Source organism: Odocoileus virginianus, chromosome 5 (genome assembly GCF_023699985.2).
Source record: "Odocoileus virginianus isolate 20LAN1187 ecotype Illinois chromosome 5, Ovbor_1.2, whole genome shotgun sequence".
Taxonomy (NCBI): Eukaryota; Metazoa; Chordata; class Mammalia; order Artiodactyla; family Cervidae; genus Odocoileus; species Odocoileus virginianus.
This window is the reverse complement of record NC_069678.1, coordinates 55,632,609-55,657,724: the sequence shown is the minus strand read 5'-3', so window position 1 is coordinate 55,657,724 and position 25,116 is coordinate 55,632,609. Positions and strand designations below refer to the sequence as shown.

The window sequence follows — 25,116 nt, the reverse complement described above, 5'->3', positions numbered from 1 at the left end:
TTTTATATGTATGAATATACACCACAACTTCTTTATTTGAACACTTAGATTGTCCCCATGTCTTGGCTGTTGTAAATGATGCTGCTGTGAACATGGGGATGTAGATATCTTTTTGATTTAGTGTTCTCATTACTTTGGATTTATTCCTAGAAGTGGAATTGCTGGGTCATATGGTCATTCTATTTTTAAGTTTTGAGGATCTTCCACCGTGACTGTTACCAATTTACAATCTCACTAACAGTTTACAAGGATTTCCTTTTCTCCACATCCACGCTGCTGCTGCTGCTAAGTCACTTCAGTCGTGTCCGACTCTGTGCGACCCCATAGACGGCAGCCCACCAGGCTCCCCCATCCCTGGGGTTCTCCAGGCAAGAACACTGGAGTGGGTTGCCATTTCCTTCTCCAATGAATGAAAGTGAAAAGTGAAAGTGAAGTCGCTCAGTCATGTCCAACTCTTCACAACCCTGTGGACCACAGCCTACCAGGCTCCTCCATCCATGGGATTTTCCTGGCAAGAGTGCTGGAGTGGGGTGCCATTGCCTTCACCACATCCATGCTAGCATCTGTTATCTCATCTTGTTGATGATGGTCCACCAGGTATAAGGAGATATATCATTGTGGTTCAAATTTACATTTCTCTGATGACTAGTGACATTGAGCATTTTTCATGTACTTCTTGGCCTTTCAAATATCTTCTTTGGAGAAATGTCTTTTCATTTCCTTTTTAAAGTGGATTATTTATGAGGTATGCACCACTATTATCATACTGAAGAATCTAACTCTTATATATTTACCATTACCAGCGAGATTTACATTAACTTTTTGTGTTTTTATGATGTTAATTAATGTTCTTTTATTTCCACTCAAAGAATTCCCTTTAGCATTTCTAGTGAAATAGGTTTAGTGGTAATAAACTCTCTCAGGTTTTGCTTGTTCAGAAAAGTCTTTATCCCTCCTTCATTTATGGAGGACAGCTTCACTGGGTACAGATTTCTTGGCTGATGGTTATTTTCTTTCAATATTTTGAATATGTCATCTCAGTCTCTCCTGGTCTGAAAGTTTCTAAGATATCTGCCAATAATGTTATCCCACAATATTTTATATAATTTCTTTTCCCTTCTATATAATTTCTCTCTTCCCTCTTAATTCTCTTAAAGTCTTTACATTGTCTTTGACTTCTGAAAATTTAATTATACTTAGTGAGCTCAATTTGGGTTCAACATATTAATATTTGGGATACTTTAGGCTTCATGGATCTGGGTCCATTTTTCTTTCCAGGTTTGAGAACTTTGCAGCCATCATTGCTTTAAGTATACATTCCTGTCCCTTTCTCTTTCTCTTCTCTTTCTGGATTTCCCATAATGTGAATATTGTTTCTTTTCACTGTGTCTCATAATTCCTGTAGGCTTCCTTCACTATTTTTTCATTCTTTTCCTTCTTTTTCTCCTTTGAATAATTAATTTCCAATGTCCTATCCCTTAGGCTGCTGATTCTTCCTCTGCCTGGTTGGGTCTACTTTTGACACTTTATATTGAATTCTTCAGTTCAGCTATTTCATCTTTCAACTCTAAGATATCTATTTTTATGTTTGTTTTGATATTTCCTTGTCAAACTTATTTTGTTTATGCATTATTTTTCTAATTTTGTTCTGCTTTCTGTCTGTGTTTTCTTACAGTTCACTTAACTCCCCTAAGGATTATTCTGAATCCCAAATTGTTTGGAGCTTTATTAGTTGCTTTTAGTGTTGTCATATTTAGCTGGATTTTTCATGATTCTTGATTTCTTACATTAGTATCTGTGAATCTGAGTAATGGAGTTACTCCACACTTTACAGATTTGTTTTGGAAGAGACAGTTTTTTTTTACCAATCAGCTTTTCTGGGTTTCTAGATATGTCTGCTGGTAATGTCTTTGAACAGGTGGGTTCTGCTTTTTGGGTTTATTTTGGGTGAGACAACACTTTGAACTTTGAGGATGGGGGTTGTGGAGTATACCACTGGTTGGGAACATAAGGATAGGATTGCTGGCTTGGTCCCCTACCCAAGAGATGCTGTAGGATGGGCTATGAGGTTGCCTGACTAGATGGTCAGAAGTGGGTACTATATTTAGTAATAGATGGGGCTTTGAATTAGCTCTTCTGTCCTGACTAGTACAACGTGTGGTTTGGGGGGCCTGAATCAGGATTGAGTGTACACTGATTTCCCTGGGCAGTGAGGCCACGTGTTTTGCTCTGCATATGGGGGAAGGCATGGGTTGTGTGATCTGTTCAAGTGTCACTGTACAGAGGGATTCTATGTATAGTTGGGTGGACTCTGTAGCTTTGGATTCTGTGTGGACTCTGTGCTCTGGTTAGCTTCTCTAGTCAGGCAGATGGAAAGCTGTCTTCGGTGATGAGCAGGTTATAAGTTATATTTCCTGCCAAGCTCAGCAGGAAAAGCAGTTCTAAAAGAGTAAGCTCTTTGTTGTCTTAACTCGAGCTGAGCTGGCCCCCACCCCCAAGTTCCCTGGTTGGTCAGGGCCACTGGCTTTGCTCTGCAAACTGCTGGCTCTGTCTGCCGTTTTCTTGGCTTGAACACTGCCAGGCTACACAGTTTTTAGGTGTTTTCGCCAGCCCTTCTGGTCAGGGATAGCCAAATGTCTTGATTCATCAGATTCTCAAAGATACACATAAAATCAGAAAATTATTCAGAACATCTTTGTATAAAATGTAGGGTTTTGGTTTGTTTTTTCAAACGAAAGACCAACTTCAGTTTCTTATTTGTTTTGGAGTCAGGACTAGGAGACTTGAAAAACTGAAAAGGGGTTAAAGTAACAGTAGATTACTAGAGAGTAAAACTTCATTTAAAAATGGTTAATGTGTTAATTTTATTTTATTGCAATAACATTTCTCCACCTTCCTAGTATACCAATAGTTAAAGAGTAATTACTAAAGAAATCAGAAAGACACATTTTAAAAATGCCTGTGTTCTAATATACACTTTCCATTTCACACTAAATATAATTATGATCACAATTAAAGAGAAAATTTAGCATCATTCTAATGGTCAAAATGAATTTCTAAAATTCCCTGTAAGTTTATGTGTAGGATTTAAACAAAGCAACCATAAAGTCATTTCCTTTCCTGTGTGTATTTAGAAACATGTCTTATTAGAATAGAGTTTGGGCTACATAATTGCACTTGGGTGTATTTTTTTAACCTTAAAATGAAAAAGACAGATGATTAGTTTATCCATCAAAAAGAGAAAAGATATTAAATGTTAATCTCTCATTGTTACACTTTTTCCTGAAGATAAAGAGATATAAAAAGAACACAATAATCACTGTGCATGTTCCTCCTAATCTTACCAGAATCTCCTCCTATATTAAACTATTTCTTGTCTATCCTATTTAAACTGTTCTGATATGCTTCACATTTGACCAAGATGATGCTTTGTTAATGTTTAAGCATTATGGCAGCTACCAGCTTAAAAAGTAATAGAGCAGCTTTTCCCACATGTGTGAATCAGGAACAAGAAACTCACCAACAATACAAATAGAGTTTTTCATTAAGCAGCATGACTGTTTATTACAGCGCAACAATAATAAAATTTTTGGATTTCAATTTAACATTGAAAACAAATCCCAATTCCCCCATCTCTTTGATGCAGCTGGCTGCACTATGCATAATGTCTGATATACAATGGTGGTGTCTATTGTTACAGAACTGGCTTATTTGTGTATTGAAAGCTTCATTCAAATTTGTATGGTTAAGAATGTTCAATGAAATGCACAAATTGGCTAGTTCAATATCTCTCAATTTGTCATAACGGGTTTTATGTGAGTGTTTTCCTTCCTTACAACAACCATAATGCCCTTTTTATTTCATTGGGAACAAGGTGACAGTTCCTGTGAAATTTCACAGTCCGATGCTAGAAACAGGGCCCTGGGTCAAGCTCAAAGTCACTTAAAGGAGTATGAAAACCATCTCAGACTAGATCTGGGCTTAGCAGCTATAGGAAAAAAAAAAAACCCACAGGAAGTTTTACTATGTTGTTTTCTGACAATGAAATGAAATATAACATGGACCTACTATGAAAAGGGTTTTGAAAATGAAAGGGAGTGATTGGGAAGATGCAAGATAGCATTGGAAAAGATACTGAAGCTTAAGCAATGTTGGGGGAAGGAGTCATCCATCTAGGGAGACCCCATGATTGAAAACATCAGAATAAAGACAAACATACTCTGTTTGGAGTTCTGAAATACATCTCTTCCTATTGGAAATTTTGAGTCCCTTTCTATCCCTAGGTATGTTCACTAAATTATACAGATCTAGTAATTCCAATTATCCTTTGAATATCCATCCTAAAATGCATTTTACATTGTTGAATTGCATTTCATTTTTAAGTTACAGAAATCTTGAGTCTGTAAATATGGTTTGAACTGTAGGTCACTGATTCATTTAGAAATATATTCAAAAAGCTATTTTAAAATAAGGGAAATGACTAAACCCTAGAAGAAAAAAGTTGAATGTCACTATTTAAGTGCTGATTAGAGACATGTTTAATTGCATGATGTTCATTTGAAGATATTACCTTTTCATCACTTCACTGGTAGGTAGAGATCATTGGTCCTTTTCCAGCTGGTTACACATGATGCTGGAAAACCTAGACTCTTCTATTTGACATAGGTAACTAACTATTTTAATTCTTGAGGTGATGTATTTCCAGTGTTAATTACAGACCAGATGAACAATTGCATTATAATTATCAAACATTTGAGCCAGGCATGTAAAGAACTGCCCAGGGTATTAACTTTTAAAAAATATTTTTTCACTTCATTTACTTTTCTTGCTAAATAATTATGACCCTTCCTTTTCTTTTGCAAAGTAAATTGCTTTTACAAAATTTTTAGTATAAACAATTAAGACCTTCAATAAAATACTGAAGTACTGTGAACTTCAATTTGCTGTCTGTAGGATGGGGTTATTAATATCCATGGGTCATTGTGAATGTTAGAGGAGATAACTCCTTGTCATATGTAAATCAGTTTATAAAAGCAATTTTGTTCCAGGGCATAATTCTCAGATGTTGATAATTGGGTCTTTAAAGGAAAGAAATCCCTCTTAAATAGGTTGTCATTTGTTAAACAAAGAATCGGACACGACTGAGTGACTGAACTGAACTGAACTGAAAGAAAGAATGGTATGTCTTTAGGTGACCAACCAACTCAATTCTGGCCATAAGCTGAATTGAAATGCCCCTAAACTAATTTATCCAGGTAAAATAACATTCTTTTCACTTGGAGGCTCAGTTTTATCTATTAGTAATTGATGTGATAAGAGATCTGACTTCTACAAGGGTCTTTTATCATTTATTCATGCATACATTTATGATTCATTTAGGAAATATTTGTTTAGTATCCATTTTGCACAGAACTGCCTGGGTGTCACAGGTACCCCCCAGTCGTCCAAGATTCCCATCCTCTGGGTGATCAAACACTAATCTTGATACTTCTGTGAAAGGACTTTTGCAGATGTAATTAAAGTCTCAAGTTGGTTGACCAAGTTGGTTGGAGATGATCTGAGTGAGCCTAACCTAGTCTCATGCAGCAGAAAGGAAGTCAGAGACTAAAATCTTGAGGGGGATTTGACTTGCTATTGCTGGCTTGAGGATGGAGGGGCCCATGTGTTAAGAAATACAAGTGATCTTTAGAAGCAGAGGGTAGCCTTTTTCCAACAGCCAACAAGGAAATGAGAACTCAGGCATAAAGTCACAAGGAACTGGATTTTGACAACAACCTGAATAAACCTGAAAGTGGATTTTTCCCTGAAGCGTTATAGACACATTGTTTTCAGCCTGTTGAGATTATACATAGGGAACCCAGTTGAGCCATATTATAGTACAGTAGTATAGAACACAACTGTAAGCGAATACATTTATGTTGCTTTTTTAAAAACCACTACATGGTCACCTTATCTTCGACAAAGGAGGCAAGGATATACAATGGAAAAAAGATAACCTCTTTAACAAGTGGTGCTGGGAAAACTGGTCAACCACCTGTAAAAGAATGAAACTAGAACACTTTCTAACACCATACACAAAAATAAATGGATTAAAGATCTAAATGTAAGACCAGAAACTATCAAACTCCTAGAGGAGAACATAGCCAAAACACTCCGACATAAATCACAGCAGGATCCTCTATGACCCACATCCCAGAATTTTAGAAATAAAAGCAAAAATAAACAAATGGGACCTAATGAAACTTAAAAGCTTTTGCACAACAAAGGAAACTATAAGCAAGGTGAAAAGACAGCCCTCAGATTGGGAGAAAATAATAGCAAACAAAGCAACAGACAAAGGATTAATCTCAAAAATATACAAGCAACTCCTCCAGCTCAACTCCAGAAAAATAAATGACCCAATCAAAAAATGGGCCAAAGAACTCAACAGACATTTCTCCAAGGAAGACATACAGATGGCTAACAAACACATAAAAAGATGCTCAACATCACTCATTATCAGAGAAATGCAAATCAAAACCACAATGAGGTACCATTACACGCCAGTCAGGATGGCTGCTATCCAAAAGTCTACAAGCAATAAATGCTGGAGAGGGTGTGGAGAAAAGGGAACCCTCTTACACTGTTGGTGGGAATGCAAATTAGTACAGCCACTATGGAAAACAGTGTGGAGATTTCTTAAAAAGCTGGAAATAGAACTGCCATATGACCCAGCAATCCCACTGCTGGGCATACACACCAAGGAAACCAGATCTGAAAGAGACACGTGCACCCCAATGTTCATCGCAGCACTGTTTATAATAGCCAGGACATGGAAGCAACCCAGATGCCCATCAGCAGACGAATGGATGAGGAAGCTGTGGTACATATACACCATGGAATACTACTCAGCCATTAAAAAGAATTCATTTGAATCAGTTCTAATGAGATGGATGAAACTGGAGCCCATTATACAGAGCGAAGTAAGCCAGAAAGATAAAGACCATTACAGTATACTAACACATATATATGGACTTTAGAAAGATGGTAACGATAACCCTATATGCAAAACAGAAAAAGAGACTCAGATGTATAGAACAGACTTGTGGACTCTGGGAGAAGGCGAGGGTGGGATGTTTCAAGAGAACAGCATTGAAACATGTATATTATCTAGGGTGAAACAGATCACCAGCCCAGGTTGGATACATGAGACAAGTGCTCGGGCCTGGTGCACTGGGAAGACCCAGAGGGATCGGGTGGAGAGGGAGGTGGGAGGGGGGACTGGGATGGGGAATACATGTAAATCCATGGCTAATTCATTTCAATGTATGACAAAAACTACTGTAATGATGTAAAGTAATTAGCCTCCAACTAATAAAAATAAATGGAAAAAAAAAAAACCCACTACATACATGAAGATGAAGGAAAAGTGGAAACAGTGGCAGATTTTATATTGTTCGGTTCCAAAATCACTGTGGATGGTAACTGCAGCCACAAAATTAAAAAACTCTTGCTTCCTTGAAAAAAAAATCTATGACAAACATAGACAGCATAATAAAAAACAGAGATATCACTTTGTCAACAAAGGTCCATCTAGTCAAAGCTATGGTTTTTCTAGTAGTCATGTATGGATGTGAGAGTTGGACCATAAAGAAAGCTGAGCACTGAAGAATTGATGCTTTTGAACTGTGATGCTGGAGAAGACTCTTGAATGTCCTTTGAATAGCAAGGAGATCAAACCAGTCAATCCTAAAGGAAATCAACTCTGAATATTCACTGGATGGACTGATGGTGAAGCTGAAGCTCCAATACTTTGTCCACCTGATCAGAAGAGTCGACTCATTGGAAAAGGCCCTGATGCTGGGAAAGATTGAAGGTGAAAGGAGAAGGGCAGCAGAGGGTGAGATGGTTGGACGGCATCATCGACTCAATGGACATGAGTTTGAGCAAACTCTGGGAGAGGGTGAAGGTCAGGGAAGCCTGGTGTGCTGCAGTCCATGGAGGCGCAGAGTTGGATATGACTTGTGACTGAACAACAGCAATATACATGACAATTGTTGTATAACAAGAGAAAAAGATAGCAATCATTGATCTCCTTACATACTGTGACATATCACATAAACTACTGAAAGCAATGCAAGGGTTAATTAAAGAGGCAAAAACTGAAAAACCGAAAGATATGTCAAGGTGAAATGACTGAGCATTAAATAAGCGGCACATATATTAAGTGCTCTTAGTTCCAAGGAGAGTGTTTCACAGTCGCATGGAATGTTTTGAATTCTTCCTGGAGCAGGGTGCACAAAAAGCATGGAAGTTTTGGTTGGGAAGAATTTCTCTTACAATTTCCAATAAATCTCTCTTTGGATCTATTTGTCTATCTTTCATTCAAGTTTTTGTTTAGATGACATTCTATAATCCGATGTCTGTTCATGTTTCCTACAAAGCTTTCCTCACCTTTGCAAATGATAAAAACAAAGCCTCCAATCAGAGACTCCAGGGGTCAGTACTATTCCATTGAGTTGAAAGGAAATAATCATGAGTCACTTATAAATCCAAGATTACTCCAATTCCATGCTGAGCCCTGAATGAGATAATATGCACATATATGCAATCTCTATCCAGAGTGCAGCAAGAAAGCTTGACCAGAAGCCCTGGATGCACTCCCCCATACTTTTAAAATATAAAATGCCTTAATCTGAACACTTATCAGTGAATAACTAATCCTAGTAAACACATAACCATGCTCATTTTTTAACTCCTTTGTGGTCAAATAATGAATACAGATGATACAGAAAACAGACACCATGGCAAATTTGGACAAATAGAATTTAGAGACAGTGACAGCTTAGTCAAGCATAATGCTCACAAAACATAAAATAAAAATCAGGACAAAAAAAACCATCAAATATTCCCCAGAGGCTTATGATTTCATGACAGAGTCTGCCTCTAGAGTTCTTTGGCTTAATGTGTAGAAGATAAAGAATAGAGTCCTGGGTTCATCTTATCTCCCCAAGGTTGCAACCTAATTGTGTTTCCAGTTGGGGGAAAGGTGCACATACACATTCTCATAAAAAAACAAACAAACATTTTTTTACATACTAAAAGTAAAGTCAACATACTTTTTTACTTGTACCATCTCTCCATTTAAACTGCTATTTGCTGCTTATCATGCATGAATAGAAGAATATATAGAATGAAGAAAGGGCGGATTTTTGTTGTTCCTGTCATGCAAAGTTCCAGCAAATAAGTTGCACAGAGGAAAGAATAAATGTAGAAATAACCTAAATCTTTTTATGTAGATGAGGAGGAAAAACAGCCTCTTTTAGAATTGCTTCTTTAGATTATAATAGCAATTTATGTTAAAAGTCACTATGACAAATCGGCCCATAATTTATTTTAAGAAGTCAAACTAGCAAGATCAAGTGTACTGTAGGTGGTATTTCATCTTACCATATTAAAACAGTCTTGCCAAATGTAAAAGATAATCTCAACTGCTGTGTTCTGTAAGCAAGCAGAAAATTATGTAAATCTGATTTCCTTACTATGCATTTGCTATCTCTTTAAAGCTTACTAAATCATATCCAGATTTGTAAACACAAAAGCACTGGATCCAAGATACATTTGCTTGTCAAACACTCAGAGTGAAAAAAGGTATTTTGCAGGGTGTAATTGAAAAATTCCTATCTATTTTCAAGAGCTAACAAATCAACGGTTGTGTGAGATTAAAAAAAAAATACAAAACATCACCTCTTAACTTATTATGGGCTTAATTGCTTCCTCATAATGGAGTGTGACAATGTGATTGCAATAAAAATAGCACCTGCTTTGAAAATCCCATATCAAAGAGGTGCCAGCGAGGAGCAGGAAGCCCACATAGCAGCCATGTTCTTCTTCATCTACTCCTTAGTTTGTTCTGCTTATCTGTCTCCTTTAAGCCTATTTAGACTCACTGCCTGAATAACAGATGTTTATTCTGTTAGCACCCTTAAAATGTCTGCGCCTAGATGCTCAGGATTGAGATTTCAAAGACACAGAAGTACATGCAACTAGTTGGGTCCAAACTCAGAGACTGTCCTTATAGTCACAGAAGCCCCTGCGCGGCCAGTCTGCTCTCTGTGTGAGAGAAGTCAAAGACGTGAGCCAGACTGCACAAGCATCTTGTGTCAATAACCCTGCCAAAAAAATGGACTGTTCTCATTCTTCAATCGATCTAAAGAAGAAAAATCTTTGATATTAAGGTTAATGGGTTAAGTTCATTCCTATTATGGATTTACATTTATTTGCACTAACATAGCTTAATCTTTTCATAAATACATATCAAATCCTATATTCTTTCACTGGTAATTTCTTACTTTGTGTTTAGAGCAAGGGAAGAAATTCTTTACATTTTCTATGACAAGCTGACCCAGGACTAGGTCAATAGTTGCTAAGTTGCTTCCAACTGTTGCGACCCCAGGGGCTGTGGCCTACCAGGCTCCTCTCTTCATGGGATTTCCCAGGTGAGAAATACTAGAGTTGCATTGCCGTTTCCTTCTCTAGGGGATCTTCCTGACCCAGGGACCAAACCTGTCTCTCCTGCATTTCAGGCAGATTCTTTGCCATACTGGGCCACCAGGGAAGCCCTCAGTAGGTTTAAAGACATTTAAATTACTAGCTATGATTCACTCAGTAGAAATGCATAGTATTCCATGCATTCTTTAAAAATGAGAATAATAAAAACAAACTCCATTTCCTGGAATACAGTAGATAGTTTAATGTTTGTTGAGTAATTCAGTAAGCAAACAAAGATAAACTGTGGTTCTATATTAATGAATTGTGTCAACTGTAAAATAAATTAATACTCCATTCTAACTGCAACACTCTAGAATTTTAAGTGATAGACATTCAATGATGTCAAGAGATTAAAGAAGTGTTTTGTACTTTTGTATGGTATAAGCCATACAAAGAGAATGGCTAACAAAGACAGTAGGATAGATAATAGTAAGAGATATGCTTAAAGGGAATTATGCAGCCATATATAACACACAGATAGACTGACAACGGGCTTTCTTGTGACTCAGCTGATAAAGATTCCACCTGCAATGCAGGAGACCTGGGTTTGGTCCCTGGGTTGGGAAGATCCCCTGGAGACCTGGAGATGGGAAAGGTGACCCACTCCAGCATTCTGGCCTAGAGAATTCCATGGACTATATAGTCCATGGGGTCACAAAGAGTCAGACATAACTGAGCAACACAAACACACCTCATATATACCAATGACTTAGAGACACACGTAGACACTTATTGAAAGGTCGAAGGGACATGGAGAAATATTGTTATGAGTAGAGAGGGGATAGCTACAGCATATATGTTTATAGGCTAATGCTCTGAAAGACTGCAAGTGCCCTCTTGTATATTCACAGCTTAAGATGTGAATGGCAACACCAGCTTTTGGTGCTTGCCCTTTTGGCTAGATGACATTAAACTAGGTGCATGATAAACCTGCAAGCTGAAGGTTTTCACACCTGCTGTAAAGGCAGTCTGTGTTCAGTCCCACCCTAAATAACATAGGTGCAGTAACAGTGTTCAAACCAAAGCTTCACAGAAATAAGACTTGCCTTTATCCATAAAACAGCTGTCAGAGTAAGGCACTGAATGGCTTTAATAATTTCAAATGCTGAGGCCATATTGTCAGTGAAATGCACAGCTAAAGGAGAAGGAATAATTTGCATAGTTGGGTATCTCTGGGACTTAGAAGAAAATAATACCTACTATGTTTAAATATTGTTCTAAAAATGTCACAGATATAAAATTATTTAATCTTCCCAATAGTTTATATTTTTCCCATTTCCTAGATAGGGAAGACTGATCCACATAAGCATTGGAGATCTGTTTTAACTTAGTGTGTGTAATTTTTAAGATCTTTGCTCTTCACCGTTTTACTCACTGCCCCTCAGATATATAAGCCCAAAATATAAAAGTTAAAAATTTCAGAGTAAGATTTGCCACTAAAAATGAGCAAACAAAACTACCTTCAGAGTTTTTTTAAGAAAAAAAAAAAGAGGATACTTAAAAATCTTTGTCACATACGTGCAGTAAAGCCTTTTTAAGACTTCTCTTTACATATCAGTATGAAGTAAGGAAAAACCTTGGTATGATCAACACATAATTTTTTGGTTCTATGATTCAGAGGTAACATCTGGGTAGTTTTAGAATTTTTTTCACAAACTGCATTGACTAGAATGATTGATATTGGCAAGCGTAGCCACGCTATTTCCAATGAACTTAGATTCACGGAACAATCTATGTCTAAAGAAGGAAAAAACTACCACCCAATATTTAAATGAATTATTTTCCAAGTCAGGAATATACATCACTATGTACCATAGCAGTTTTTATTGTTAAGGTAAATTTAAGACCAAAAAAAGAACTTGAATACATGCAAAGTCTAAATTGCATTTCATTTTCAATTCAAATGCTCAGTGGATTGCATCCTTATCCTTATGACAATGAAATCCTTATCAGTAAAAGATGGGCTGAGTAAAACCTCTTTTTGTTAGTCACTTGAGCCAAATCATGCAGAGCCTTGGCCTCCGAGACAATCTGTCTACAAAGCCATCCATGGGAGGTTTTCTCCATCTGTTAGGTCCACTGCGCTGTGCATGCCATTTTGCTCTCACTTTGGGGGTTCTCTGGCCATTCCCTGACCTATCCATACTTCATTATCCTTCAGCCACACAAATGGTGGCAACTGTAACATCTTAATAGGGATGACATACTAAGGTATGGTTGAAAAGCCTTTCTATTTAAAACACACAAACACACACCGTTTTGTAGTGCTTAAAACTTTCCCAAAATATTCTTCCCATGGAAACTTTGTCTTTTCTTTCAGCTCAAAGTGATTCTGTAAGAGAAATATTGAAGAGACTTACAGAGGCTGAGATTGTTGGATGGCATCACTGACTCAATGGACATGAGTTTGAGTAAACTCTAGGAGGTGGCGATGGACAGGGAGGCCTGGTGTGCTGCAGTCCATGGGGTCGCAAAGAGTCGGACACGACTGAGTGACTGAATTGAACTGAACTGAACTGAACTGAACCGATTTTGTTCTCAAGTGGAAAGGTCCTCGTGGGTTGCCCTTGCTTATTTATTAAGGATTCACTGAGAGAATAATTTATACTTAACTATTCCACGAAATGTGTTGCATGCTTACAAGGTTCAAGGCCCTTTGCCAGCCCTGATTTTGGTCTCTCTTCAGGGAATGCTAATTGCCTGGAAGGGCAGGTAAAGCAAAGGCACAAGTAAATGTGATACAAGTGCCAAATCTCACCTCTCCTGCACTTCAGGGCCACTGTTTATGACCAGTACTGCAATATCAAAGGGAGACGGTGGCTTCTGTTCCACTTGGGCAACTCATTTCTGAACAATGAAATTTTCCTCTCAATCTTTAGCCATTGGAGCTTCTGATGCATTATTCAAGGTCTTCCCAGGTGGCACTAGTGGTAAAGAACCTGACTGCCAATGCAGATTAGATGTAAGAGACGTGGTTTTGATCCCTGGTTGGGAAGATCCCCTGGAGGAGGGCATGGCAACCCACTCCAGTAGTTCTGCCTCGAGAATCTCATGGGAGGAGCCTGGAGGACTATAGTCCATAGGGTTGAACAGAGTCAGACTGAAGCAACTTAGCATGCATGGATGCATGCCTGATTCAAAGATATTTTCTTTCTGTTTTTGACTCTTTGGTCTCATTTGGACCTCAGCTCCTTTCCTAACCTGGCTCCTTCTCCTGGGTTTTGCCTTAATAACTTCTTCTACAGCTCTCTGCTCTTTGATCTTGGGTCTCAGCTGGGTGCCTTTTTTTCTTGTTGATATTTAAAATGAAATTTCATGTTTTAGATTTTTTTTCAATGGAATTGAAGTTTGCAGTTAAAGTAGACATGCTGCATTTTCACTTTAAAACTTTTAGATTATCCAGATATGCCAAAGTTTGTAGCACAGAATTGCTTATAAAACATCTAAATTTTAACTCAGTAACACAGAAAGTATATAAATCACACATTTTAATAAATTTTCATGAGTGGTGTATTTTGTACCTTTCTTATAACTGTGAGTCTTCATATAAGAATAAAAATAGGATCACTTTTTTTTTTTTTTTTTGGTAATCAGGCAATAGGTACATATTCCCTGAATTGTTTGCATGATGTCACTTCAGTTGTGTCTGACTCTTTGCAACTCTATCAACTGTAGCCTGCCAGGTTCCTCTGTCCATGGAATTTCCAGGCAACAATACTGCAATGGGTGGCCATTTCCTTCTCCAGGGATCTCTCCGACCCAGGGAGTGAACCCACATGTCTTATATCTCCTGCTTTGGAAGATGGGTTCTTTACCATTGATTTACCTGGCATTGTTTAGATGTACTCAAAACCCACAGATACTGATTTCAAAGAAAATAAAATGTATCTGAAAACATGATGCAGCTATAAATCATGAATGGAGAAGGAAATGGCAACCCACTCCAGTATTCTTGCCTAGAGAATCTCCTGGACAGAGGAGCCTGGTGGGCTGCCCTCTATGGGGTCGCATAGAGTTGGACACGATTGCAGCGACTTAGCAACAGCATAAATCATGAATCCAGTTTATTTAATGTTAAAGCACACAAAAATTCAGTTTGCATAAACTGAACAGTGGCTATAAGCTTCCATTTTTTTTTAACCGAAACATGCACTAATAGAAGAAGAAATGAAAAATGTCTACCCAAGACCCTGCTATAGAACATTGGTGGTCAAGCTTACTCATTAATTCTAATATTTCATCCAGTGACTATAAAATGCCAGCTCTAAAACCAGGCTTGCAGTTAGCCTGTATGGATTAGAAAACTCTCTTGTCTTTTAAATCTTTCAAAGTTTTCTTGAGGTTAAAATCAAATCAGGCATTCTTTTTTACCTAACAACTCATATTACACCATATCAGAAATAATTTTAGGGCTGAAGGCTAATTTGAAGCCCTAAAAACAGAGTTAATTATTTTGAATTGTACTCAGAAAAAATAAAACAGCCTATAGAAATTCCATACTTCTGTTTTGGAGGTATTTTATCTGAAGGGAAGAGGATCGATATTTCTTCTCTTTCACTCATTCACCCATTTATCCAATTAATCATCCATCCATTCATTCATCCTTTCATTCAGCAGACATTTGTTAATTACCTACAATTATTCCAGTACAACTTAAGCACTAGGGATTCAGCAGTGAACAAACAAGTTTCTTGCTGTCAGGGAACTTACATGTGGGTAGGGAAAGAGAGAACAATTGTCAGATGGTGGTTACAAGTGTTAAGAAGATAGGATAAGGGAATAGAAAGTGAATGGAAGGGAAGGGTGATATTTTATGTATGACCAGGAATTTGGAGATTTTGGACCAGAAATTTGAATAAAGTAACAATATGGGCCATTAAAATATTTGAGGGAAAATTGTATTAAACAGAGGGACCAATTAGCCCTAATGCCCCAAGGTAGGCACATACTTGGTGTTTTTTAAAACAGCAGTGTCAGAATGGCTGGAGCACAGTAGGAGAGTCCAGTGAGGGGGTGACTGCAAGAGATAAGGTTATAGAACTAGGAAAAATATTAAACAGGGAACTTTGGATTTTATTTTTAGTGAGATAGGAAACTATTACAGGATTGACCAGAGGAGTGACAAGTTTTCAATATATCACTCAGGCTCTTTGTGGGAGAGAGTAGATTGAGATGAGGCAATGTGGGAAGCTAGAGAGATGTATTAGGAGTCCATAGTAATAGTCCAAGTGAGGCATATGTTTTAGCAGTTGCTTTTAAGAAATCTTCAAAGTGGACAGCAATCACTGTGCCTCACACTGCCCCAAATCTTCTCTGTGTAATAAAGAAATATGGCTCCTGGCACCCAGGGTGCATGGCAGACAGAGAGATTGTCTTTCTCTGCAAGCTTAAACACTTCTTGTTACTGGTAATAATCATGGCAGGTCTCCATATTCCAAACAACTTCATAGGCAAATAGAGACCACTGAAAATATGTTTTAGTAAAAAATATTTTTAGTGAAATATCTTTTTAAAAATTGAAGTCATATTGAGGTTGTTGAATCAGTAATGAGACAATAATAATAATAATAATTATAATAATAATCAGTAATGAGACAATAAGTTAGAAATAAGTCCTGTTTCAATGACTGGTCAAAGAATCAGACTGCAATGTGATAGACCTGGATTCTATCCCTGGGGTGAGAAGATCTCCTGCAGAAGGGAAAGTCTACCCACTCCAGTGTTCTGGCCTGGAGAATGGCATGGATTGTATAGTCCATGGGGTTGCAAAGAGTCGGACATGACTGAGCGAGTTTTACTTTCACTTTTCAGGAAAGTATATAGAGACAGAAAGAATGGAGTTTGCTTAGGGCTGAGAAGGATGGGAGGTATGTATAGGAGGGTGATAGCTAGAGGTACAGGGTTTCTATTATGAGTGCTAAAGATGTTCTAAAATTGATTCTGGTGATAGGTGCACAACTCTGTGGACACATTCAGTTGGCTCTTGCACAATATGGGTTTGAATTGCACGGGTGAGCTTATACACAGATTTTTTTCAATCAGTACTGTATGACATGTGGTTGGTTGACTCTGGATGCAGAGCCAGGGATTCAAAGGACCAATTATAAATTTATATTCAAATTTTTATTTGAGTGGGGATTTGCTGCCCTAATCCCTACATTGTTTAAGGACCAACTACACTAAAAACATAAAATTGTTTATTCAACATAGGTGAATTGTATGCTATGAGTTATATCTTAATACAATTGTTGTCCAAAAGATGATGATGTCTGATGGACAGTTGTCTGATGGACAACTGATGGAGTCTCATCTATATAAAACAATGGATACATAATTCATGTTAATTTTTTTTAAGCTAATGTATCAGTGAGTTAAGAAATTAAAGTGATTTTGTGCTAAATTTCTTGAGAATGTTTACAAACTATCTGTCCACTTTGCATTTGGGAATGGTTATGCTCATCTATGTATTTTATATTCTCTTTTAGGGAAAATTGGGGAGAAGGACAAGTCAGACTGAACATGAACTCTTTGGAAAGAAAAAAGTATCATTAACCATTAGTTGACTACCATTTATCATTAGGCTTCCCAGGTGGCACAGTGCTAAAGAATCCTCCTGTCAGTGCAAGAGACACAGGATTCAATCCCTGGGTCAGGAAGATCCCCTGGAGCAGGAAATGGCAACTTACTCCAGTATTCTTGCCTGAGAAATTCTATGGAGAGAGGAGCCTGGTGGGCAGGCTATAGTCCATGGGGCTGCAAAGAGTTGGACTGAGTAGGCACATACTGTATACATACATACATACTGTATTTATCAGTAATTAACTGCCTCAAGGAAATTAACTGCCTGAATTTGAGTTTGTGTTAGATATGCCTAGAAGGTTTGTCTGAGGTATCCTTAGTGCTCATGGTAAATTTCAGGCAAGGAGTGCTCTCCAAGTCAGGCATTGAGAAAGAGAAGTAGGATTTTTTTTTAAGTCAGGAAAGGCGATCTATAATGAACACATACTTCCTGAAGCAACACTGCCTTTCAGAGGCTTCTTAAGAATTCTCACTATTGGCAATAAACTTTTATCTAGAGATACTTTCTCACAGGACCAGCATGATCTGATGGACCTGGTTCTTTCATCTATTTCTATTACCAAAAGCTGCCAATCCATGGTTCAAACCAGCTGCCTACCAAATTATGTCTGTTGAGAGTTTCAACAGTAATATTGTAAGATCAATCTAGATAAGCTGTTTGGATAGATTTGAGTATGCATAAATACAGTTTATAAGCCCCGAGTCAAAGGCTGCTGAGCTGAGTGGTGTACAAATGAAAAAATAACAGGTGTTCTTAGACCTGTTATTATGCTTAAGTTTTGTACCAAGAATTACTGGATCTAATGCAGAGGTAATTAGAACTGCTTCTTTGAAAAGTACATCTGTACTTACATCCCAACTCCTAGAATATTTCCCTATTGTGAAGCATTTCTATCAGATTATAATGATACTTCAAATGTAAAGAATCCTAGCACCCTTTGTGGTGCTGAAAAATTACTTTGCATATTAATAAACTCTCTAAACAGACATAATTACTTTCTTATCCCGAGGAAAAGGAGGCTGAAGAACTACTTGTAGGGAAATAAACTAAAGGGTTTGTTGTTGTTTTGTTTCATGTTGAAAAAGTACCTAGGCACAATAGTATTTTGTACTGGTTTGGAGCAACTGACAAAACATGGCCCTGGATTAGGGTGCTATGATGAATTGGTTTCAATCCAAGCTCATAATTCTAATTGCCAATGGAGCCTAGACATCTTGTATAGACTGTCACAGTGAAATGGGGCCAGGTACTCTTGAGAGAGCATCTTGTCCCCCTGGATGCTATTATGGCTGGAACCTGAATATGCTGATGCGGAATATGGGCAGGTGTCCCTGGCTAGTGATGATGCATGGAAACCTGGGCTGTTTTTGTTATGCCCACAGAAGAGGAGGCTGGAGAGGCAGGAACACACGTGGATAGGTGCTTACTTATGTGTCTAGCTAGACTATGTTTCTTTTTGTTCTTGCCCTAACCAGCAAATAGCTAGATGTTCACTATTCATAGCCTCAAATTCACACTAAAAGTAAAGTTCCCCTACAGACTTTCTCAAGTGAACAAATCCCCAATTTCCATTTTCTGGAAACTTTACTCCTGATTCCATTTTCTATCACTGCTTTTATTCTTCTCCAAATCACTTCAATTAATCATGTCTTTCAAGGACTATACAGGGCTGTAATTGATTTTGAGTAGGGCTCTGTATATTAGAAGATCAGCTCATTTTACAGAAGCAAAAAATTGAGAAAGGGTGGTAGGAAAAGTAACTTTGGAGGAAGGAGCGGACGTGTAAAGTATGACTATAATTTATTGGTTGGGCTTTGAGGACTTGAATGGAATTTCATGATGTTACCTTTTCTCTCAATAAATTTTAAAATCCGCTTAATACTCCACTCAACACAGATGCCATATGCTTACCTTACCAACCTTCATTAAAGGTCCTAAATAGGATGCTGACTGAGAGAGTCTTACTTTTTCTTGTATAGATGTCCTCAGCACCTCTGTTCATTCCTTAGGAAATTTAGTGTTTCCTGCATTGTTCTGTTCCCTGGTTTGTTAGCCTGTTGGGGATTGGGGTCATGTGTCGTCTATCACTGTTTCACCTACACTACCCACCACCTTGTCATATCCTAGTAGGTACTAAATATTTTTGAGTGACTGAGTGCCAAAATATATTGCACCTTATTCTACAAATAAATTAATACATTTTGTTAGCTGATAAACACAACTGCTGATTTACTATGGAGTGAGAAATACTGAATTATCAGTAAATTCTCATGAGCATTACTGGTCCTGGTGTAATTCTGGACTAATTGCCAACAACCAGAACCTGTGATTAAGCAATAAAGTGGTTGCTATTTAATATGACTCTATTTGGATTAGAGATCTATTTCTAAAATATATTTATTTCCATTACACAAAAATATAGCTGGTCTCTGATATATTAAAAAAAATCTATAAAAATTTCATGTTGAGATCAATTCTTACTACTTTTTAAAAATGCAATTGTTGCAAGACTCTTAGATAAGGGTACTAATGAATCCTTTAGACCCTTACCACTTCAGGGTGGTTTGGGTACCGATAGTAATCAGCATGACCTGGAGTTGCTAGGAAGGTGGATCTCAAATCTTACTGTGTCTGAATTTGACTGGCCCTACAATCTCAATCAGCCTAGCTGATGCAGGTAAGCAGCTTAGTGAGGTTTTGAATATTAGTGCTTCCATATGAGCAGAATCATGGAAACATACTGGTCACCTGGAAACCTACTGGTCACCTATCTTCTGAAATGGGATAAAGCAGTCAGTTAAGAGATAAGCATTTATAGTGTGCTCATTATGTGGAGAGGTTTAGGTGAGGCTCTTCAGGGCATCACTAATGAATGCTTCTTGGAAGACATGTTTCCAGGTACCTCTAGTCAAATATAGGAGACATAGGTCCAAAATCATTATCATACACATGAGGTCATAATATACTTTTTCCTGGCAAAATGCGCAGCACTGTCTGGAACTATGGTCAACCACATGACTGATGTGCTGTGTGATCAACAGTTATTCAGAAGTGATGTGAGGATAAGAGCTATTTTGAAATCAGTGTGGCAAAGGACAGAAAAGCATCAGAATAAGGACACACAATCATATAAATTTACACATAGTCTGGTGTGGTGATTGTATTACTGGCCCCAGTTCTTTAGCCTTCCCAGTACCTATACCCTTTGCCATGTACTTTTCAGAGCCTCCCACTGTGGGTAGTATGTACTGCTGTCTCTCATGACTTTGGTTCAGCTATGAGACTTTAGTCAATGACCTGAGAGAAATGACAATGTGTCAGTTCTGACTCTCAGCATCAAAAAGAACTTAGTGAACTCTGATGAGCACAAGTGCATGAACTGAGGCTGGGGAGATGAGCAGAGGTCAGAGCAATAGTAATAGAACTGGATTTTACTTTTAGTGATCACAGTTCTTTTTTTTTTTTTTTTTTTAAGGATTCCCATTCTGCTCAGTAGCATAGGTATCTGAATGCATATTAGTACCTGTACTAGATTTTTAGCTCCTTGAAGATGAGAATCTATATTATCTATTATTGAATACTTCCATGGAAGCACAAGGTATTTGGTAAATATGCCAAGAATTGTTACATGTGTTAATAAATTACCAAGAACACAAACATAGACAAGCATTTACATAAAAGACAATCCAATCAGAGAGGAAAAATACTGCAAAATTACAAAAGACTGTTTTATCCTGCCCAAATCTTTTGTACTTTCTGATCCTTGAAGATGGGAATCTAAATTATACAACACTGTAGATTCTCCATACTTAGCACATGATTGACATTTGGTAAATATGTCAAATGGTAACCAAAATGAGTACATGTATGTCAGTATTTTTAAAAATTGCTGACTATTATATCCTATAAAAGAAACTGAATCATTAAAAACTATAGGTGTTCATTTACCATGTTAGGAAACACATTTCCATTATTTACCTTGAAAAAAATCACTTGTATACAAATGCATTAGCAAATATTAATAGTAATTCCTCTTGTTATATGAACACTCAAATATGAAATATTTGAAAATACTGTTTGAAATCACTTTTATTAAAAAACTGGATATTACATGCTTCTTTTTATCTTCTCTAAGCAACATGGGAAAAATTTGTTGTTATTAAAAAGTTAAGACATTTTGACCTCATATGGTACAACCATAGCAGCCTTTTAAAATTGCAGGGGTAGTAAACCAGGGTAATGGGAATTAGCCATAGTTAGAAAAGCTTGAGACAAAAAGGTGAGGCAGTTCCAAGACAACACCAAGAATCCTTCTCCTGGTCATTGTTTTGGTAGAAAGTTATAACTGACTCCTACCTTTTGTCAGAAACAGTTGAGGGTTACTGTGAACAGTTATCTTCTTACATGTTAAAGGGTCTGAGCTTTCAGAGAAAATCCTATGTTCCTTTTCCCTGCCTATGTTCTGGACCCTACTGTTCTCAGGTTAACCTGTCCTCTGTACACTCAAGGCTCAGTCAGCATGGGAGATGGGACAGAGGGCGGAACTGACGACTTCCGCCACTAGGTGGATATTTGTTTGCCTTGAACTTCCTGGTTGGATCTAGGGACAGGGTCCTGAAAGCGGGCAATTTTACTTTCTGTGTCCTTTCTTTACAGCTCTGTAAATTCCTAAGAGTTATTTAATTATGCATCCAATATTTACTGGGTGTTTATTCACCCTTGAAATTCCTTTGTAAGCCTCTTCTCTATGAGAAAGACTTCACCAATCACACGAGATCTCAGAGATCCTTTCTTCCCCACAACTGTCCCAGCCTTTATTTCCTGTATTACTTATTTGGTACTTAAAAAGGCAGTGCCTTCAAAGGCCTTCTATTTTAAGTTAATATTAAAACCTTTCATTAGATCCACTTTTGTTAATTATATCTATCCAATTGAAATGTTTCTGAGGGGCAGAGACAGTTTCTCATCTATCTTTGTGTGCCCACAGCACTTAATGCAAAATAGCCATCAGAGTACATTTGTTGATCAAATGCTTGAATGAATAAATGAATGAATGAGAGGCTTCATGAGCATCATTCATTAATTTTTTTCATTAAATTTTATAGTGCCTGTTCTTGTGAAGCTTGTATTCTAATTGGAAAAAGTTCATTTTCTGTTTTCCTTGGAAATATTTCATCTAATTCTAATGATATTTTTGTCATTGTTGAGAAACATACATTAGTTTATTTTTTTCCAGTGGACTTAGTAATGCTTATTTGATGTTTACAGTTTATAGAAGATGGTAATCTATAGCCAATACTTGATCAACTGATGTACACAGTTTCTAGATTTTTTCATTAGCACTTTCAACTGTTTTGGAGGATAAAAATGAATAATTTCAATTTCTGTTGTAAAGAATTGTTGTTGTAAAGTTGATAGAGAGATGAGAAGCCTAGCCTTATTGATTTATGAGTCCTTGAGCATCACCTGGGAACATTTATGCATTTGATTCTTGAGTCAATAATTATCAGTAACTTGAGAATGTTGTATTATATTTAAAGATTCTCAACATCAGGTGTGGAATATAACATCTTATTCTTTCTCTTGTGTTATTACTAGGTTTAATTATAGGAACCTCAACCCCCCAAATCAAAAGTTTTCAACTTCTTACACATTTCAGGATATGGAGATTGCTATAATCAGAGAATGTGAGGACAAATTTCCTATCATTTCTAGGCTTACTTTTCAAAGGTTCTGCTGTACAATTTACTTAATAGTTGCAACTACTCGACTCTGCCGATAGAACTCAAATACTTTAATAGACAACATAAAAATCAATGAGTATGCCTATGTTCCAATAAAATTTTAATTTTACATGATTTTCAAGTGTCATGGGACTTTTGCTTTTTAAAAACCATTTAAAAATCTAAAAACCCTTTTTGGCTTAATGACCATACAAAAACACGTGATGGGTAGCCTGGCTGCCTATTTGTTCATTTACATGTTATCTGTGGCTACTTTTGAGCTACAACGGCAGCAGAATTGAATATTTTTAAGAGAGACCATAAGACCCACAAGCCAAAACTCTTCACTATCTGGCCCTTCAAAAAAAGTTTGTGGTTCCTGGTTTAGACAGTCATATGTTTTCATCAAAAAGCAATGTGCATTCAAATGATATGCTGTGTAAAGTACAATATAAAACACTCTTTTTGCTCAAAAGGAACAAACATCATAACTCAGTAATATTTATGAACTCAAAAAATATGTCTTGAGCAGCTACCATGTGCTGAATACTATTTTAAGCATCAGAAATAGTACAATTGAGACAGGAAATGAAGAGAATCTCTGCCCTTTGTGGAGCCTACATTTTTGCACTGTACACATATAATGCATAAATGTAACGTACAGGTAAAATGATTCTTACAAACACTCTGCTTTCTGAGAAAAATTGGAAATGATAGTAGCAGTATGAGCATCCCCCTTATAAGGTTATCCAGGCTGGATGCTACCAGCCTGCCCATTCAAACTCTAGCTGGGGTTAGTGACTTATCATGAGGAAAAGCTAAAACCTTGTCTTCTCAGAAACTACAATACATCAAGGAGAAAGTACAAACATAAAGTTAAGACACAGGTTAAATATATATATTTTTTAATTGGCTTAAACTATCAAACCATCTTAAAGCAAATATTGTAGACAATGGGATGATACAATTAGAGAAATTTGGAATTCTCTATGGAACTCTGGTTCCAAATTGGGAAAGGAGTATGTCAAGGTGGTATATTATCACCTTGCTTATTTAACTTACATGCAGAGTAAATCATGTGAAATGCAGGCTAGATGAATCATGGGCTAGAATCAAGATTACTGGGACATATAGAAACAGCCTCAGATATGCAGATGATACCACTCTGATGGAAGAAAGAGAAGGGGGACTAAAAAGCCTCTTGATGAAGGTGAAAGAGGAGAATGGAAAAAGCTGTCTTAAAACTCAACATTCAAAAGCTAAGATCATGGCATCTGGTCCTATCACTTCATAGCAAGTAGAAGGGGAAAAAGTGGAAGGAGTGACAGATTTTATTTTCTTGGGCTCCAAAATCACTGTGAATGGTGACTGCAGCCATAAAATTAAAAGACACTTGCTCCTTGGAAAGAAAGCTATGACAAACTGAGGCAGCATGTTAAAAAGCAGAGACATCACTTTGCTGACAATGGTCCATATAAGTCAAAGCTATGGTTTTGACAGTAGTCATGTATAGATGTAAGAGTTGGACCATAATGGAGGCTTAGCACCCAAGAACTGATATTTTCAAACTGTGGTGCTGGAGAAGACCCTTGAGTGTCCCTTGGACTGCAAATAAATCAAACCAGTCAATCCTAAAGGAAATCAATCCTGCATATTCACTGGAAAGGCTGATGCTAAAGCTAAAACTCCAATACTTTGGCCACCTGATGTGAAGAGCCAACTCATTAGAAAAACTCTGATGCTGGGAAAGATTGAAGGCAAAAGAAGAGGGCAGCAGAGGATGAGATGGTTAGATAGCATCACCAACTCAATGGACATGAATTTGAGCAAACTCCAGGAGATAGTGAAAGACAGGGAAACCTGGCATGCTGCAGCCCATGGGGTTGCTTGCAAAGAGTCAGACACGACTTTAGCGACTGAACAACAGTAAAATGGAACCCTGGAAATAAAGATCTCTACATATTGTTGCATTTGAAGTTAGTTGCATTAGTTAGAGATAAAGACATCTGTAACATTAGTTAGAGATAAAGACATCTCTAAAGTTATGTCTTTAGAGAAGGAGGTTGGATGTATCATAAAAAAACTGAACTAGAAATGATGACTGGACACAGGGTAAATGATCTGCTTGGGGTCTGACACAACGACTCCTGAGTGTTCTGACTTTAGAAAAGTTCTCAAAACAAGAAACTTCAATCTAAACTTAGGAAGTTTGAGAGGAATTCAATTTATGATACTGGGAAAAGAAGACCTGGAAAATGTATATGGCTTTGTAGAAAAACAGAA

The 25,116-nt window shown here is 37.3% G+C and overlaps 1 protein-coding gene across 1 annotated transcript in view; it reads right to left on the bottom strand.

The window, feature by feature from the left end:
* NEGR1 (neuronal growth regulator 1) overlaps positions 1 to 25,116 on the bottom strand; it is a 973,420-nt gene that overhangs the window by 26,688 nt on the left and 921,616 nt on the right. The gene's annotated exons all lie outside the window — the stretch shown is intronic.